Source organism: Gopherus evgoodei, chromosome 6 (assembly GCF_007399415.2).
Source record: "Gopherus evgoodei ecotype Sinaloan lineage chromosome 6, rGopEvg1_v1.p, whole genome shotgun sequence".
Classification (NCBI taxonomy): Eukaryota; Metazoa; Chordata; order Testudines; family Testudinidae; genus Gopherus; species Gopherus evgoodei.
This window is the reverse complement of record NC_044327.1, coordinates 92,431,664-92,449,137: the sequence shown is the minus strand read 5'-3', so window position 1 is coordinate 92,449,137 and position 17,474 is coordinate 92,431,664.

The window sequence follows — 17,474 nt, the reverse complement described above, 5'->3', positions numbered from 1 at the left end:
TGTGCATAAAAGTTAATGTAAGGACTTTGAAGTAATTGTTGGATTGTTTTTTGTATTGCACAGCATGGTATTTGGATGATGTGCTAATTTGTTTTACTGTTGCATTGTTGCTTTTAGTAGGCTGATGGGAGTTATCCTTTTAAAAACTAGGTGTGGCAGAATTAGTGTGTCTGAGACAAAAGCTCCCACACTGCTCTTGTCTGTGTTGGCTGCCCAGAGAGTAGAAGACCTGCTGGCATAAATTCCTAAAGGTCAAAAAGTGAGTTAATAAATTTACCTTTTTAGAAAGCAAGCCTCTTTCTCAGGGTATGGCTACACTTACAGTTTTGCAGCGCTGGTAGTTACAGCTGTGTTCGTACAGCTGTGTAGGGCCAACGCTGCAATGTGGCCATACTGACAGCTACCAGCGCTGCAGTGTGGCCACATTTGCAGCACTTGCAGCGCTGTTGGGAGTGGTGCATTGTGGGCAGCTATCCCAGCATTCAAGTGGCTGCAACGTGCTTTTCAAAAGAGGGGGGTGGGGTGGAATGTGACAGGGAGCGTGGAGGAGACAGACAGAATGGATTTTTGGAGTTGACACTGTTCTCAGCTCCCTGCCTTGCAAGTTCTAAGGAGTGTGCCTACCTTCAATCATTTTAAAAGTTCTAACTCCCTTTCCCCACTCCTCTCTCATTCACTAAATGCAAATTATGTACTGCTAAATACCCGTCAGAACAGATCAGCAACTGCTGAACATGGACTTCCCCCTCCCCCCCCCCCGCCGTGTGAGCGTGCTGTTTCTCTCTTCAAGCAAACAGCTGTGAACATTCCAAAGTAATTCCCCTGCCTGCCTCCGCTCGCTCAGCAAACAGGAGCTGTGTTTGTTTTTTAAATAAGCAGTTTGGCTGAACTCCGAGCTCTCCCTTTCTTCCGGTTTGTTGTGGACAGGAATTCTGGGATACCTCCTTATACACCTGAGGTCAATAAAAGCGCTGGTGGGCGTCCACACTTGCTGACCAGCGCTGGATCACCAGCGCTGGAATCCCTGCACCCGAGGCTCGACCGGGTGTACAGCCAGCGCTGCAACCAGGGAGTTGCAGCGCTGGCCGTGCTTTGCAAGTGTGGCCACATCCTAAGTTGCAGCGCTGTAACCCCCTCACCAGCGCTGCAACTCTCTAGTGTAGCCAAGCCCTGAGTGTAAGTTTAGCACTTATGAAGGAATGGTTCTCATTGCTGCTAATGAGCCACTAAGCCTTTCACTTGTAGCTCACTACTTCAACTGTCAGCAGGGATTCAAAGTTGTGCTTATCTAATGGAAAGTTGGTAAACCTCCTAGGAGATGAGTTTGAGTGTATCCAGCTCCTACATTGTCTCTCACCCATGCACTGGGGGAGGGCAGAGGAAGTTAAATCAAGACAGACCAAAAAGCACAACTGAATCTTGGGTGAGGGAAATCTCATGATCTTGGGAGTGGTTGGATGTCTGACTCATGACTGCCTTTTTTATACTGTGAAAAGAATAGCCATGCCTTTGAGGGCCTATAGTTTAAGGGATCATTTAATGTGGCCATCCATCTAAAACCTATAAAATGCCAGATGTCAGATCTGCTCTAGGAATGATTTGGGGGACGTTCTATGGGCTGTGCCATACAAAGGGTCAGAGTAGGTGATCACAATGGTCCTTCCTGGCCTTAGAATCCATGACCAGATTATTTTGTTAGCTTTGTTCCACATTAATTGTAGTGGGGCTCTGCGGAGAATTTGTCATAAACCAAGATTTTGGTGGACAACCATTATCATGTAGAAGGGGTTAATCCATCCCTCTTATGTGAGATCCAACATAAGGTTAGCAGAATGGATTCCTCCCTTTGTTTTGTGCATCTTGTGTAGAGAAATTGCATTTGAAAGAAATTTCTCCTCCCTGCTGGGAGGCCAACATCCTTTTCTTTGCTAATTTAATAGCTCCAGTCCTGAGATAACTCTTATCACCACTTGAATTTGAGTAGTTTACATGCACTGTAGTATTATCCCTTGTATAATGAACCTTTTCCCTCCTAGTCAATTGCAGGTTTCCATTGCAGAGAATGAAATGGGAAAAACCCAAGAACAAAAACACCACACCCACAAACCTTTTGGGCACAAAAGAGAAAAGTGATTAATGTGATTTATTTGAATCCTCTTGCTTCACCTTTGTATTTCATTTCCGACTGTTTATTATCCTCCTAACTGAAGTAGCTTGTTATTCCTGAATTAACTTTGATAAAAAGGCACAAGGAATGGTCTGAAGAGCTAGCTTTTGGAGCTTAAAATGATGGATTTACTCCAAGGTTTAACAGCCAGTAAAAAGTCTATAGGGGCTGCAGGCTGCTTTGGTACAAAATGGAGCACTAGGCACTGCGCAGGGCAACCAGAGAGTTCCCTGATTCACTGCCTCCCCCAGTAGAGCTCCTGGGAATTAAATCCTCCCCTCACTGGCAGAAATCCCAAGGCACTGAGGCAGTGTGATGGCAGAAATGCCATCTGTCTTGCCTCAAAAGCGAGTCAATCCATGCTGGGTAAGAAGGCACTTGTTGCTGGTGTGGAGAGTTGCAACTTTCATTGTTCCCTAACCATAATGGATCATTTCTGGCACCCGGTTAGATGGCATGAGAACACACTGGCGAATATTTTTGCCTACTCTCCTCCATTTGTTCCATAGTCTGAAAAGAGTCAGATTACAAAGTTACCAGTTTGGATTATACTAAATCTTCCTAAACCACCTGAATGTTCTAGTTCAGATGTTGTAATTAGGTTTGCTTTCAACTGTATCTTGTTTCCTCTCTGCTTGATTAAGATCTTATATATTTTTTCTCTAGCAAATGGCTTTGTCGAGGACTCGAACCCAGATGGAGAGGTTCGTTGTCTGACAGCAGAGAGACAGGCAACACCAGCAAGATCCAATCAAAAGCTCTTTATTGAGGAGTGCACACAACAATAGAGAGCAGCCCGTCTCCAGAGAGAACCAGCATACTCTTTACAACTAGCATAAATTTATATAGACAGTTCCATTGCGTCATAGATTATTCATTTATGCAATTCCCCCCACCCACCCCCTTCTTCTAACAACTAGAAACCTTTTGTATACCTGCGTACCTACATTCTACAACATTAAGTGATTAATGACATCTTAACAAACCTCTTATCAGCATGGTGACGAGCACCAGAAGTTAGGAACGGGGGAGTGAAGAACAGACAGAGAACAGAACCAGGGAATGAAAACAGGAAGACTCTGTTATTTAAACAAATTGTTCTTAACACAGCACATCTGGTACAAGAATGCAACTCTTTCTTATCTTACTTTTCCCAGCTCTTTGTAAGTATGCTCCTCAGTATTCTAGGGACTACCCAGAAACCCCTGTTAGCCTGACTTCGGTCAAGCTGGCATAACTGTTTTGTGCATGCTTTTTTTTTCAGCCCACCTAACAGCTTGATATCTTAATTTCACCTATAAATGTAGCAAAACCTCAGTACATTCAGCCCAGTAGTTATGTAGGCTCTAGCTACAACAGGGGCACTTTCTAAAAATGTTCACTGTTCCTCACATTGATTTGCAACCTGTTGTTGGCAACCCAGGGAACCCTACTTTAGATGGGCTATCAGCATTAACAGTGTCTTGTAATCCTGCTCTTAACAGATTTGATCTTTACTAAAGTAGATTAGGACAAAAAGGGACTCCACAAGTGTGTGCCCTCAATTCTTCAGGTGCTAAGCTTTTATTTTTCAAATGTTACTGTTGGGGGAGGCCAGGCCCCAAATATGGCGTGGGGTTAAAAGTTTACATTCTCAGGCCTACGATTGCCTTTCGAGCTAAACAATATGTTCCTTTAAAGTTAGCATGAGTACATGTAATCATTTATCATCATCTTTTGTTTATGGTACAAGATGTAATCGATCAAAGGGGGGGGCTAGTAGTATGGGTTAAGGATATAGTTCATTAACTACCAGATCTTTTAATTAATTGTAAATGATGAATTGTAGCACCTGTGAACATCTTTGTAAACAAGTGGGGTATATAAGGTGGGGAAGAGGATAGTGATTGGTGCATGATCTGAGATTGCATATCTTCTTGCACCTTATTTGACTCAAATAAAGAGACTTGCTTCTCCACTCCGGTGTGGTCATTGGGGATACGCACACCGGGCAAACGAAACCCAACTGCTGCCCCCCTGCAACAGTTACATTTCTGCTTTTCTTGGCTGGAAAAGATCCAATGTAAACCAGCCATAGGCAGAGTCAATAACCACCCACTCTGGGTTGTGCAGCAGTTTCTGCTAGTCAATATGAGCAGATCACATACAATAATCACTGGCAGCCATTGCGTGGGGGAGCCTTTGTTTTGCCTGGGATGCCCACTTTGTTCGTTTGCTCTCTGGTCTGTGATAGCTGCTCCACCCTTCAGACAGGCTAGAAGGTGATAAATACATTCAAGAATCTGTGAAGGACATTTGGCAAGAATGTCAGCTTTCATTTTTTTTAAAAAGTAAGTCCCAAGTCCTACCAATGAGGTTGCCAGGTATCTCGTTTTCCAGTCAAAAAGGGACCCTGGTGGTGCCAGTCAGCACCGTTGACTGGGCCTTTAAAAGTCCAGTTGGCAGTGCAGAGGGGCTAAGGCAGGCTCTGCGTGGCTCCCGGAAGCAGCTGGCATGTCCCTGCAGCCCCTAGGCCAGAGGTTCTTAAACTGTGGGTCAAGACCCCCAAAGTGAGATGCAACCCTGTGAATGGAATCCCCAGGGCTGGTGTTAGACTTGCTGGGGCTCAGGGCTGAACCTGAAGCCTGATCGTCACCACAAGGGCTGAAGCCGAAGCCCAAGGGCATCATCCTTGGGTGGCAGGAGTCAGGATTCAGCTCAAGCTACAACTCCCCCACCCAGAGCTGAAGCCCTCAAGCTTTGGTTTTGCCCCTGCCCCTCCAGGGTGGCAGGGCTCAGGCTTTGGCTCTGACCTTGCTGCATGGGGCAGTTGGACTCAGGCTTCCGTCCCTCTTCCTGGGGTCATGTAGTAATTTTTGTTGTCAGAAGGGGGTGGCGGTGCAATGAAGTTTGAGAAACCCTGCTCTGGGCGCAGGGGCAATCAGGAAAGATCGGCACACTGCCTCCGCCCCAAGCACTGGCTCCACAGTTCCCATTGGCTGGGAACCACAGCCACTGGGAGCCACATGGGCGGCATCTGTGGGCACAGGCAGCACACACTGTGCACAGCTGCCTGACTGCCCCTGCATCTAGGAGCTGGACATGCTGGCTGCTTCTGGGAGTTGCGCTGAGCCAGGGCAGGCAGGAAGCCTGCCTTAACCTCTCTGCACCATGGACTGGGAGCTGCCTAAGGTAAGCGCTGCCCGGCTGGAGCCTGCACCTCGAATCCCCCCATGCAACCCAACCCCCTGCCCCAGGTCAGAACCCCTTCCTGAAACCCGCATCCTCGGCCCCATCCTAAAGCCCACACCCCTGCCCCAGCTCGGAGCCTGCTCCCGCACTCTGAACCCCTCGGCTCAAGCCTGGAACCTCCTCCTGCACCCCAAATCACTTATCCTGGCCCCACCCCGGAGCCCTCACCCCCAACCCCCTGCCCCAGCCCAAAGCCCCCTTTTGCATCCTGAGCCCCTCATTTCTGACCCCTCACCAGAACCCACACCCCCAGCCGGAGCTCTCACCCCTTCTGCACCCCAACCCCCTGCCCCAGCCCAGTGAAAGTGAGAGTGAGGAGTATGTGTGGAGTGAGTTGGGTGCGGGGCATTGGGGTGAGGCCACAGTGTTAGATTTTATGCGATTAGAAAGTTCTTGGCAACTCTACTACCAACCCCCATCCCTGGCTGCAGCTAAAAGTTTGAAAATGTGACTCTTAAAGGCTTAAAACCCAGAAGGCGAATAAAAAAGAACCCAACCTTCTTTTTAAATCTCATAATTCTTGGAGCCTGACTCATGATTTTAACCGCTAGGCCTGCCAGTAGAGTTGAACTGGGAGAGGACAATCAGATGAGAACAAACAGAATTTGACAAGCCCTGGATAAGAGAACAGCCTGAAACTGTTTGTGCTGTTGGTGAGTACTGGAGTGGCATTGGAGCTGATGGTCTGGTTGTCCTCTGAATGAGCCAGGCCCCAGCTATAGGACTCCATTAGAGAACTGAATCTTTAGGACAGCACCAACCTGCTATGTATCAGCAAGACAGGACCTGCTCAAAATGTGCTGGTTCTGTTAATATTTTTTCCTGTGTTCACGGCTGTGCTGAACCATGCTATTACTCTGCCACCATTCCTGGTGTGATTCCTTGAATCAGTGGCTCTTGATTTCTAGAGGCTTTCCGGAAACTACCAATAGCATCAGAGGTTGGTGGGAGATGTAGTCCATAATTCCCAGGGAAATTCCATGAGTCACACCTTGCTGATGCATGTCCACTTGGTTACACCAACTTTCTCTAGAGTAGACAAGGCCTATGTGACCCCTAGGGAAGGCTGCCACCAGACACCCGGTTGAGGGGTTTGGCAGGGGAAGTTTCTGTTTTATGATGTACCATGCAGGTTCTGGGGCAGCTGAGGAGGTGGTATGTGCTATTCAGCTTCCCAGGTTCAAAAGTAATCTCACTGGACTCTGGCTGCAGAGTGAGGGGCATGAGCAGAAGGGGCTTCACTGGCGGCCTGTGGTGACGACCTATGTGTAAGACCACCACTGTCCTGCAGTCCTTGCACAGATAAAACCCCCACATTAGACACATTCAGTGAGAGTGTTTGACCATGTTTTTCACAGTCTTGCATACCCTGATGTTCCCCATTACTGGAATGTCTCTTCCAGAGGAAACTTGCAATTCTAGCAACAGTCAAGGCAGTTAAATAACAGGCTGTGACAGATGGGTCCAATTTGGGCATGAGTTGTTGGATTAACACTCCCTCAACCTCCCACCATACACACACATTGTTTGACTGGTGTCAGGTCAGTACTCAAGTAAAGTATATAGTTATTTTTAAAATCATTTCCAGGCTTTTTATATTGAATTTAATGAGCATGTAAATTGTAAAATACACCATAAAATTGAGATGTTGAGATGAAACTGGCTAACCTGCAGAAGCAGTGTAATCTGTTTTTTCTTTCTTCAAAATATGAACTACACTAGAAGAATTTTCCCTTTCTATTCCCCTCTGACAAATATCAAAACTGCAGATGTTTCCTCCCTGCTTCTGCAGATTTCATTTTCTTCTCTGGTCAATGTGACACCGGCAGACCAGGTGCCAGCTCATGCCAAGGCCCTGGGCCTCGCTGAACACTGACAAAAGAATAGCTGGAAACCCTCCTCAACCTGAGACTCTGAAACTTCTTACCACCCGCCTGTCCAGAGCAGGGCCGCTCGAAGGGGAATGGACTCCAGAGCCCTGGATCTCAATGCCACGCGCTGTCCTTCCTGGCAAAGAGACATCATGGCTAGTGAGTCCAGCACACCCCCCAGGAGCGACTTCACCTCCTCAAGCTTCTCCACCAGCATGGCTTACCTGTGTGTTACTGTAGTTAAAACAGGTATTAGCGTTATAAGAATGTGTTTAGACTTTATGGAATGCTTGTAGGATGCTGCATGTATTAATCCTACTTATAGTGTCCCATGCTATAAGGTATTTGCTCTATAACTGTAAAATGTTTATTCTGAAACTCCATAACTCACTAAAGGGCCGGGTTGGGGGGAAGGGACGGACGGACGGACAACCTTTCACCTAATACAAACTGCTGGATTCCTAGAGGAAGTGTTATCTCCTGCCTAGCAGGAAGTATAGTTGAAGCCAAATGGGCCATTGTAAATCAAAGACTTTGTCAATTGTTCCCCTCACCCACCCATGACGAGGTTACATGCAGAACCCCACCTCCCATCAGCTTGCACTCTCCGATGATGGTGATTCAAAAAAAAACCCTGACCAGAAGGAATTTGGGGTCTTTTTATGTTATTTGGACCCTAATGGGCACTGATTCCTAACATAAGCAAGGTTTCAGAGTAGCAGCGGTGTTAGTCTGTATCAGCAAAAAGAACAGGAGTACTCGTGACACCTTAGAGACTAACAAATGTATTTGAGCATAAGCTTTCGTGTTAGTCTCTAAGGTGCCGCAAGTACTCCTGTTCTTTTTGCTAACATAAGCAAGAAATCCCCAGGACTAACCTGGGTTAGCCCTAATGGAAATACAGAGTAGCACATTTCAACAGCTCTATCTCCATCTGAAACCTAAGACTGCAACTCATTTGTGTGTATATTGATCTGTTTTAATCTTGTAAATAACTCCCATTTATTTTTCCTAGTTAATAAACCTTTAGTTAGTTTGTTACAGGATTGGCTACCAGTGTTACCTTTGGTATGAGATCTAAGATGACTTGCGGTAAGTGACTGGTCCTCAGTATTTAGTGATCTTTGGTGTAAAGTGACCATCTATCACAGAATCAAGCAAGCCTGGGTGACAAGATAGACCAGTGTGCCAAGGGAACTGTCTGAGACTCCATGATAAGGCTGTATAATGCCTGAGGAGTTTACCCTTGTGACTTGCTTGATGAAATCTAAGTATAGAATTCACAGCCAGTTGGGGGTTTGTGCCCTGGTTCTTAACAGTATGCCCTAAGCTTTCAAAGTTGTAGCTGTGTTAGTCTGTGTCAGCAAAAACAACGAGGAGTCCTTGTGGCACCTTAGAGACTAACAAATTTATTTGGGCATAAGCTTTTGTGGGCTAGAACCCTCTTCATCAGATGCATGGAGTGGAAAATACAGGAGCAGGTATAAATACATGAAAGGATGAGAGTTGCCTTACGTGTGAGGTCAGTCTAACAAGACAATTCAATTAACAGCAGGATACCAAGAGAGGAAAAATCACTTTTGTAGTGGTAATGAGAATGGCTCATTTCAAACAGTTGACAAGAAGGTGTGAGTAACAGTAGGGGGAAATTAGTATTGGGGAAATTAGGTTTAGGTTTTGTAATGACCCAACCACTCCCAGTCTTTATTCAGGCCTAATCTGATGGTGTCCAGTTTGCAAATTAATTCCAGTTCTGCAGTTTAACGTTGGAGTCTGTTTTTGAAGTTTTTTTGTTGAAGAATTGCTACTTTTAGGTCTGTTATTGAGTGACCAGAGAGATTGAAGTGTTCTCCTACTGGTTGTTATGATTCCTCATGTCAGATTTGTGTCCATTTATTCATTTTCATAGAGACTGTCCGGTTTGGTCAATGTTCATGGCAGAGGGGCATTGCTGGCACGTGATGGCATATATCACATTGGTAGATGTGCACGTGAATGAACCCCTGATGGTGTGCCTGAGGTTGGTATTCTTGCTCATGAGCCACTCCAGATAGCATGACAGTCAGTTTGTCCAAACCCTCCTCTGGTTATTGAAACATCATTACACCATAAAACATTGAGAACGTGATTCTAAATTGATTCTACTGGGAGTCTGGGAATTGTGAGTAAGGCAGGGTCAATGTCTTATGGCCATAACTGAACATAAAATACAATCAGCTAAGTTAGATCCTCTTCTCCCATGGAAGGTGGGCACAGGGCAAACCACCTCACCGAGTTTTCTTGTAATTGTCTTATGAGGAAGGAAGGGCCTGGGGGAGTGCAGAATGAGAAAGAACCATGGTTTCCCCATCCCGTGAATCCTAGCAATCTCTGCAGCAAGGGAGAGAAAACCAGAGCTGAACTGGGAAAGGGGAGAAGAATATGAAGGAACAACTGAACTTAAACAAGAGAAGCCCTGGATGAGAGAACTTTTGAGAGTTCCATGCTGAATGAAAGAGCTTTGACTCACCAGTGGTGACTTGTCCCTGTGCCCTTGCTAACTTAACAAAAAATAGCTTATTTTTAAAAGAGGAACTAATATGATGCATAACATGCAAAAGCAAGTAGCCTTGTGACCTTCCATTTTTACCCCTCATGAAGGACAATAGCTGTGAAGGATTGACTGATATGCAGTGTAAGCATATTAGAGAATCCGTTGTAACTTTCAGGGTGGTTTCTGCACAGTTTTTGTATGAACTTAACTATTTAGGTTAGGGGTGTGATTTTTATCCTGAAATAGTTACATTGGTACAACCCCTAGTCTGACTCAGTTATAACAGTGTAAAGCCTCAGATTAGTATAGATTGCTCCCAAAAACTGACTAATGTAAGTGCACCCCCACCAAAACAAATTGGTACAAAAACTATGGAAACCAGGTCCTAGAAACCACCACTAGAGACTAATAAAAGTATCTATCAGTGATGTCTCTTCCGTGCTCTAGGCAGGAATTGCCATCAGGCAGGCTTTCTGAAAAGTTCACCTGAGTTCAAAGTGCTTTCAGCTACCCCTTAGCTTGCTGCTCAGTGACTCCCAGGCTATACCCCAAGACCAGTTATCTGGGTACCTTTTCCTCTTTGGTCTTTAACGTGTTGCCTCAGGTATTACCCACACTGGCTTGATACTGCAAAACTTGCTCAGAGGATCAACCCTTCCTCACACAAGAAATTGACTTCAGCCTCACGTGATTGCTACTCATGTGAGTAGCATGAGCTTTGGCCCTCTCTGACCTCAATGTATGTGTTAACTATTATTTTCTTTATTTGGATTGTTTAAAGGATCATCTGGGGGGCTCCTCTGGTGGCATCCTTCCTGGCAGGGCAGCGCTCAGTATCCTGGTCCTCAGTCCTCTGAGGGGCTCCTCTGGTGGCATCCTTCCCAGTGGAGTGGCACTCAGCATCCTGGTCCTGGGTCATTTGGAGGGCTCCTCCGACAGCATACTTCCCAGCGGGGCGGCGATCAGCCTCTTGGTCCTCGATCATGTCGGGGGTTCCTCCGGCGGCATCCTTCCCGGCAAGGCGGTGCTCAGCATCCTGGTTCTGGGTCATCTGGGGGGCTCCTCCGGCGGTATCCTTCCCAGAGGGGTGGTAATCAGCCTCTTGGTCCTCGGTCATCTGGGGGGCTCCTCTGGCAGCGTCCTTCCCAGCGGGGCGGCGATCAGAATCCCAGTCCTCAGTCGTTGGGGGGGCTCCTCCAGCGGAGTCCCTTCTGGCAGGGCGGTGATCAGCATCCCGGTCCTTGGTTGGTGGGGGGGCTCCTCTGGTGGCACCTCTCCTGGCAAGGTGGCCATCAGCATCCTGGTCCTCAGTCGTTGGGGGGGCTCCTCCAACGGCGTCCTTCTCGGTGGGGCGTCCATCAGCATCCTGGTCCTCCTTCCTTGGAGGGGCTCCTCCAGTGTCATCCATCTCGGTAGCAGCAGGGCGGTGTTCAGCATCCTGGACCTGGGAAGCAGGTGGGGATCTTCTGGGATCCTCCTTCTGAGAAGCTGTCAAGATGTTCTTCCTCCTGGATGTGACATCCCAAAGAGCTGGCCTTCTGCTGTTTAATCTTCCTGTAGAGGTGCCTGCTGTGGTTTTTTTCTGCCAGCTTCTGATGTTTTCATCCTTGCTGGTGGTCCGGGTCTTTGGGCCAGGCTTCCGTTGGGCTTTCTGGGATGTGGAGCACACAGGAACAGCAGCACTTGAGCAGTCAATGAGGGTGTAGCTGAAAGAGAAGAAGAAACAGAAATTTCTTCCAAGGCTTCAGCAGTGCAGGGCATATGCAGATCAGCAGCATCTATATGCAAATTAGCTTCAGCAGAAGCATAGATCTGTGGGGCAGCATCAATTCTTTCAAAAATAGCTGCAGGAGATTCCATCTTAGGACAGGGGTTTGCAGCTGTCCATCAGAAAAAATTAAACTGATAAGAACAGATTTAAAAGTTTATTAGAAAATGTTTAAAAACAAACGATACAGAGAGTTTGAAAAGTCAGTTATTGATCATCGGGGGTAGCATACACAGTATAGGGGGATGCTAGTAGTTTGGTATTGAACAGCACATAGCATATACAGTCTGCCATGTTCCCAATGCGGGGTGTACTGTGGGTGAGATCAAGATACAATCAGGAAGCAGTGGGGGTACATCGCTCATACATACAGGTCACAGACAGTCATGGGTAAAGATAAGTGGGCTGGGTAATGGGGATAGGATGACCCTCACATGGTGGAGTTCGGTTCGGTGGGTTCAGGGCTCAGGGGATAAAGTCCAGCAGGGGAGGTCCACAAGTTTCCTCCCCCTCGTGGGTTCGCAAAGTCACGCCGGCTCACACTTGGTATTGGCGGTGACCGGTGATGTGCTCTGTGTAAATGTCTCTAGACCATCGAATAGTGTCCGAGACCATTAGGTATCTCATGAGCCGCGCGTAGCGACGGCCCACCCCACAGGTGCGAAGTACGCGTTCATTACAGGGGTCTCAGGCACCCAGGGCCCCAACGATCAGAGCGTCAGTGTAGACCTCATAGCCCTATGTCCGCAGGTGTCCTCCAAGGGACCGTATTTTTCAAGTTTGCGGGCTCGGGCTTCGCGGAAGGCCGGGGTCCTGTTCTCGAATGGGATCGTCACGGCGACGAGGATGATCTTTTTCCGGTCCTCATCCGTGACGATGATGTCCGGGTGCAGTGGGCTGTCGGTGTCGAGAATGGTGCGGTTGACAGCGATCTCTCCCAGGTGTGGGGTGATGGCCTTCATTAGGCGGTCCTGGACGGTGTTGTGGCACAGCTGCCAGGCTCTGGCGTGGGGCCTGGATCTTAGCTCACAGGAGTGGGTGGAGGAAGTTCTGTAACCCTGTGATATGTGGGAGGTCAGACTAGATGATTGTGATGGTCCCTTCTGGCCTTAAAGTTTGTGAGTAAGTTACTTTTGTCCCAGCTACAGCCAAAAAGCTATTTACTTTTGTGCAAGCATTTTTCTTTTGGAAAAAATGCTACTGCATTCAACCTTCGTCAGCTGCCAGTTTGGAGAGGGGAGGTTCTATACTTGTCTGCCATGTGAAGCAGTGTGGTAGCAAGTGCAGGGAGGGGGAATGGGGGAAGGGGTGGCAGGACAAACAATGGTGCTTCATCCACCCACAACTGAAGCAGCAGCTAAGATTATATAGGAACTCCCCTGGGCCGGTTATTCCAGTGATACTGTGGAGGGAAAAAAGGATGATCCAGCCAGGTGGCTCCATGCTGGGACACAGGCTTACACTGGGCGTTGGTCTGTTGTACCAAACACCAGAGATCAGTGAAACTGCTTGCAAGCAGGCAATCATTTTGGGCCTGAGGACACTGAGCAGAGGGAATATGAAGGTAGGCCACTTCCAGGCAGGGGTCAGAGAATAGGTAGATAGCAAGACAGTGCACAGGAATGAGTGCTCGGGGAGCTTATGGGAAGGGATTGGAGAGCTAACATACAAAACTAATTCATTTACATTTTTGATTCCAGAGCTGATGCTTGCACTTTTGCATGTACTTATAAAAAAATTCTTGCGCCCCACGTCACCCCCAAATAACTCATGGTTGCTCACTACCACCCCATCACTATGCATTGGGCTGGTCTGAGGATTCTGCAGGAGGGGAGTGAACCAATTCTTTGGGCTACACGCCAAATGTAAACTGCTCAGTTTCTGAGAGAGGTAGTGTGCTCCACTGGGTAAGGCACAGGCCTGGGACTCCAGAGACTTGGGTTCTACCACTGATCTGCTGAGACCCTGGGCAAGTCTCTGTGCCTCTGCTCTCCCTCCTAGATGTTCTCTGTGTTGCTTTCTGGGCAGGGACTGTCCCTTACTATGTTTGAACAGTGGGGCAGCTCAGGAGGGTAAATTAGGAGAATATGAGTTAATTAGTTTACTCCTTTTTTTAATCACTACACCACTGGCTCAGCTGGCAACTCTGGATGCTGGTGAAATACAATGCACTGTGTGGGGTGAGGAGAGTTTGTCAGGTTCTTTCCCCACTCCCCACCTCCTGCTGCAGAAATGGAGCCCAGTTGCTTGTGCCTTTCAACTGTACCAATCTCCTTCCAATTCAAGGCTCCCTCTGCAAGAAAACGAGCTAAGGCAGAGTTAAACAGCCCCATGCCGCTCCACAGACTGACCTTAGCAAAACGAATGTGCTTTATCTTCAGTGTGTTTTGACGTTGGGGTAACTCGTGCCTGTTAGCAGACTGAGGTTAAAAAAGAAAAAGTGCCATTTTCAGTAGTGAAGACAAGCCCTGGGTGAATCTGGAGCAGAGGTGACAAGAGCTTGCAATTACCTTCCCGGAAAAGTGCTGTGAGGAAGCTGTCTGAGGACAAGGTGAGTAGTGGGAGAATGAAATGACCTGAGGAAAGCCAGCAAAGGGATCAACCACCACACCAATGTTTAACTTTGCAATTGCATTGAGTTTTTGAAGAGGGGCCTTGTGGCTAGGCACAAGCATCACAGGAAATCAGCAGATCTTAGATGCTTCCCATTTCTGCCCCAGACTATTTAGTCACCTTGTCCGTTGCTGTACAATCGCTATTGGCTTTGTTTCTCTTTTGGCAAAATGGAGATGACAATATCTGTCTGACAGAAGCATTGGGAGAGGATCACTCATCTGGTCCAATGGTAAGTGCCCTAGAAATGTCCATAAATAATGAATATATTTAAGAAAACCACAAAATAGAATTCAAGTCTGGATACATTTATTAAAACTGCACCATCCCAGTGCATTTGGGCTTCATAGTTGACAGACTACCAACTTGTATTGCACCTAGGACTGCTACATCATATTGCATCTTCTGCGAGCACAATGCCAAGTTAGTACTTTTGTTTGCATAGACAACTTACAGGAAAGAGTTTTATGCACTAAATGCTTTTGGCTAAGATTGTGTGTTATTAACTCTTCTAGATCAATTTTTACCCAGAGTAGTGCCTCAACCAATTATCCTCTCTGAGTTCCATTCCAAGTAGTGCATTCAAAGACCCTTACTTTACAATGGAGAGGAAAACTACAGTTCCAAAAGCAAAAGTTGCAAAGTTTTTGGTAAGAGTATTTTATATGTAAATTTTTAGACCTCAAAGGGAAGTCTCTGCATTGACGTAAATATTTTACTTCCAGGAAAGTGTCATTTTGCAAATGTTTGTATTACACAACCCTTTCCACTATAATGTCTCTGATCACTATGATGTAGTTAGGAGATGTTTTCAAATCCCTCCGGAATATTGTGTGCTTGGCAGGGTAGGGATGATTGCAGGATTTGGCAGGTTTCCTAGAGACTTGCATCGACATTTTCCTGAGTATTTCATAAAGGCTATGGGCCATATTCCCACAATCTACATCACTTCACTAGGCTTTCAAAGGAATTTTTATTAACTGGTGTTTGCACAGAGCCTATGACAGAGCTTTTGGTCACATATCAATGCAAAGAATTTTCAGTTTAGGATTCTGGCATAAATCTACAAAAGCAAGGAAGCAGCCATTTGGGGGCGGATCCTCAGCTACTACAAATTTGTCACAGCTCCATTGATTTCAATGGAACAATGACAATTTACACCAGCTGGGGAGCTAAGTTAAACTTTCCTTGCCTCTGTTGTCATGCTACTGTCACCATCATCATGGCAAATCCCACAGGGACAGGGCCTCCTTGCAGATTAAACCTCACTGAGATTAATCTCTGGCTAGGTCCTTATGCTCGATATTCAGTTTATGTCCATCACTGGCAATGTTATTGCACTACTAAAGCTTTTGGTGCTCATGTGATCACCGACCATATAGCAGCATTTCTTGCCCCCCCACGAGTGCCGCGCCGCCCTAAGCCCCCGCCCCCCTGCGAGTGCTGCGCCACCCAAAGCACCCACCCCACCTGAGCGCCGCGCCACCGAAACTCCCCCCACCACGAGCGCTGCCTGGCTAAAACAAAAACAAGCAAAAAAACCCCTCCAGCAGCGCCCTGCTGAACCAAAAAAAAAACAAACCCCAAGCGCCGCCCCGCCCCAAGGTGCTGCCCCAAGCACGTGCTTGGTCGGCTGGTGCCTGGAGCCGGCCCTGACTCAGGGGTTGTATCCCATGACTGGAGAATTGCTAATATAGTTCCTATTTTTAGGAAAGGGAAAAAAAAGTGATCCAGGAAACTACAGGCCTCTTAGTTTGGCCTCAATTATATGCAAGATCTTGGAACAAATTTTGAAAGAGAAAGTACTTAAGGCTACAGAGGTGAAGGATAATTGGGATAAATACAACATTGTTTTACAAAAGGTAGATCATGCCAGATTAACCTGACCTCCTCCTTTGAGAAGATAACTGATTTTTTAGACAAAGGAAATGCACATCAAATCTGCCTGGATTTCAGTAAGGCATTTGATACAGTTCCACATGGGAAATTATTAGTTAAATTGGAGAAGATAGGGATTAATATAAGAATTGAAAGGTGGATAAGGAACTGGTTAAAGGGGAGACTACAATGGGTCATACTGAAAGGTGAACTGTCAGGCTGAAGGCAAATTACTAGTGGAGTTCCTCAGGGATCAGTTTTAGTACTAATCTTATTTAACATTTCTATTACTGAACTTGTTGGATTAAAGTAATAATTAATACATTTCTGTTATGGGAAAATGTGAGAAAAGATGGCTCAGAACAAACCCCAGATTTGGCCTGACCATTAGAAAGAAATATGTCTCTCAAGCACACTGAGTCTGTGATAGTTGAAATATGCCTGTCAGTTTACAAGGTCTATGTTAATTGTAGAAGCACATCCCAAGACACAAAGTCTGTTCTAAAGTGATATGGTTACAGCTGTTTTCCTGAACTCAGGAACAAGATTTGTTAACTCCTCCATCCTTGCACTCTTATCATGCTTGTTTCCTGTTCATGTGTAACAAGTGGTATGAATAGGTCTATTGAAGTCTGTCATGCCCCAATGATTTTAGAATGGTTATGTTAAAGAATGAATAGGTAATAAAATGTAGAGGTGATGGAATATATGTTAAGTGAAAGAGTGTGATTGCAGTTGTGTGACTGAACGGGTAATAAAAGGTTGAGGCCCCAGCCTTAGGATAGCTAGGCCTGTTTGGCCGAAGAAGGCACTGGGCGAGACAACCGAATAACCCTGAGGGTACACGCAGTCTTGCTGGACTCCTGGGGAAAAAGGAAGCCATGCTTTATCTGCCATTGGTTGGCACTGCTTACTGTTCCATTACAGACCTCTTCTGCCAATGACAGTATCTTTCCATGCATGCCAAGTTGCCTCATTGATTCAGTGCATTGAGCAAATGTGTGGGATCCAAAGGCCTGACAGAAGTCTATAAAAAGTGCTGTGCAGGGCATATTAAATTCAGCCATCTTCTCAAAAAGTTGTCATACTACTGCAATATCATCTACATTTCACTTGTGCTTCATGTTCTTTGTTTGCAATAGCAAAGAAAAACAATGCTTCACATGCCTTTTATTTATGGGAATGTGAGAAATCCATGACAGTTATCTACTACTTCAGATCTCAGTTTGCTACACAAATTGTTCACTGAAAACTTAACAGCAACAATAAGGCTAGAGGGCAAAGCCTGCTTTTCTAGAACCAAGGACTTCCATCATTTGAGCTTAAAAAGATTCTTTTCCTTCAGCTCTGAGCACTATAACACCTATGGGACACAGCTGAGCTGTTCAGATTTTGTCCAGTAGAGGTCAGTTC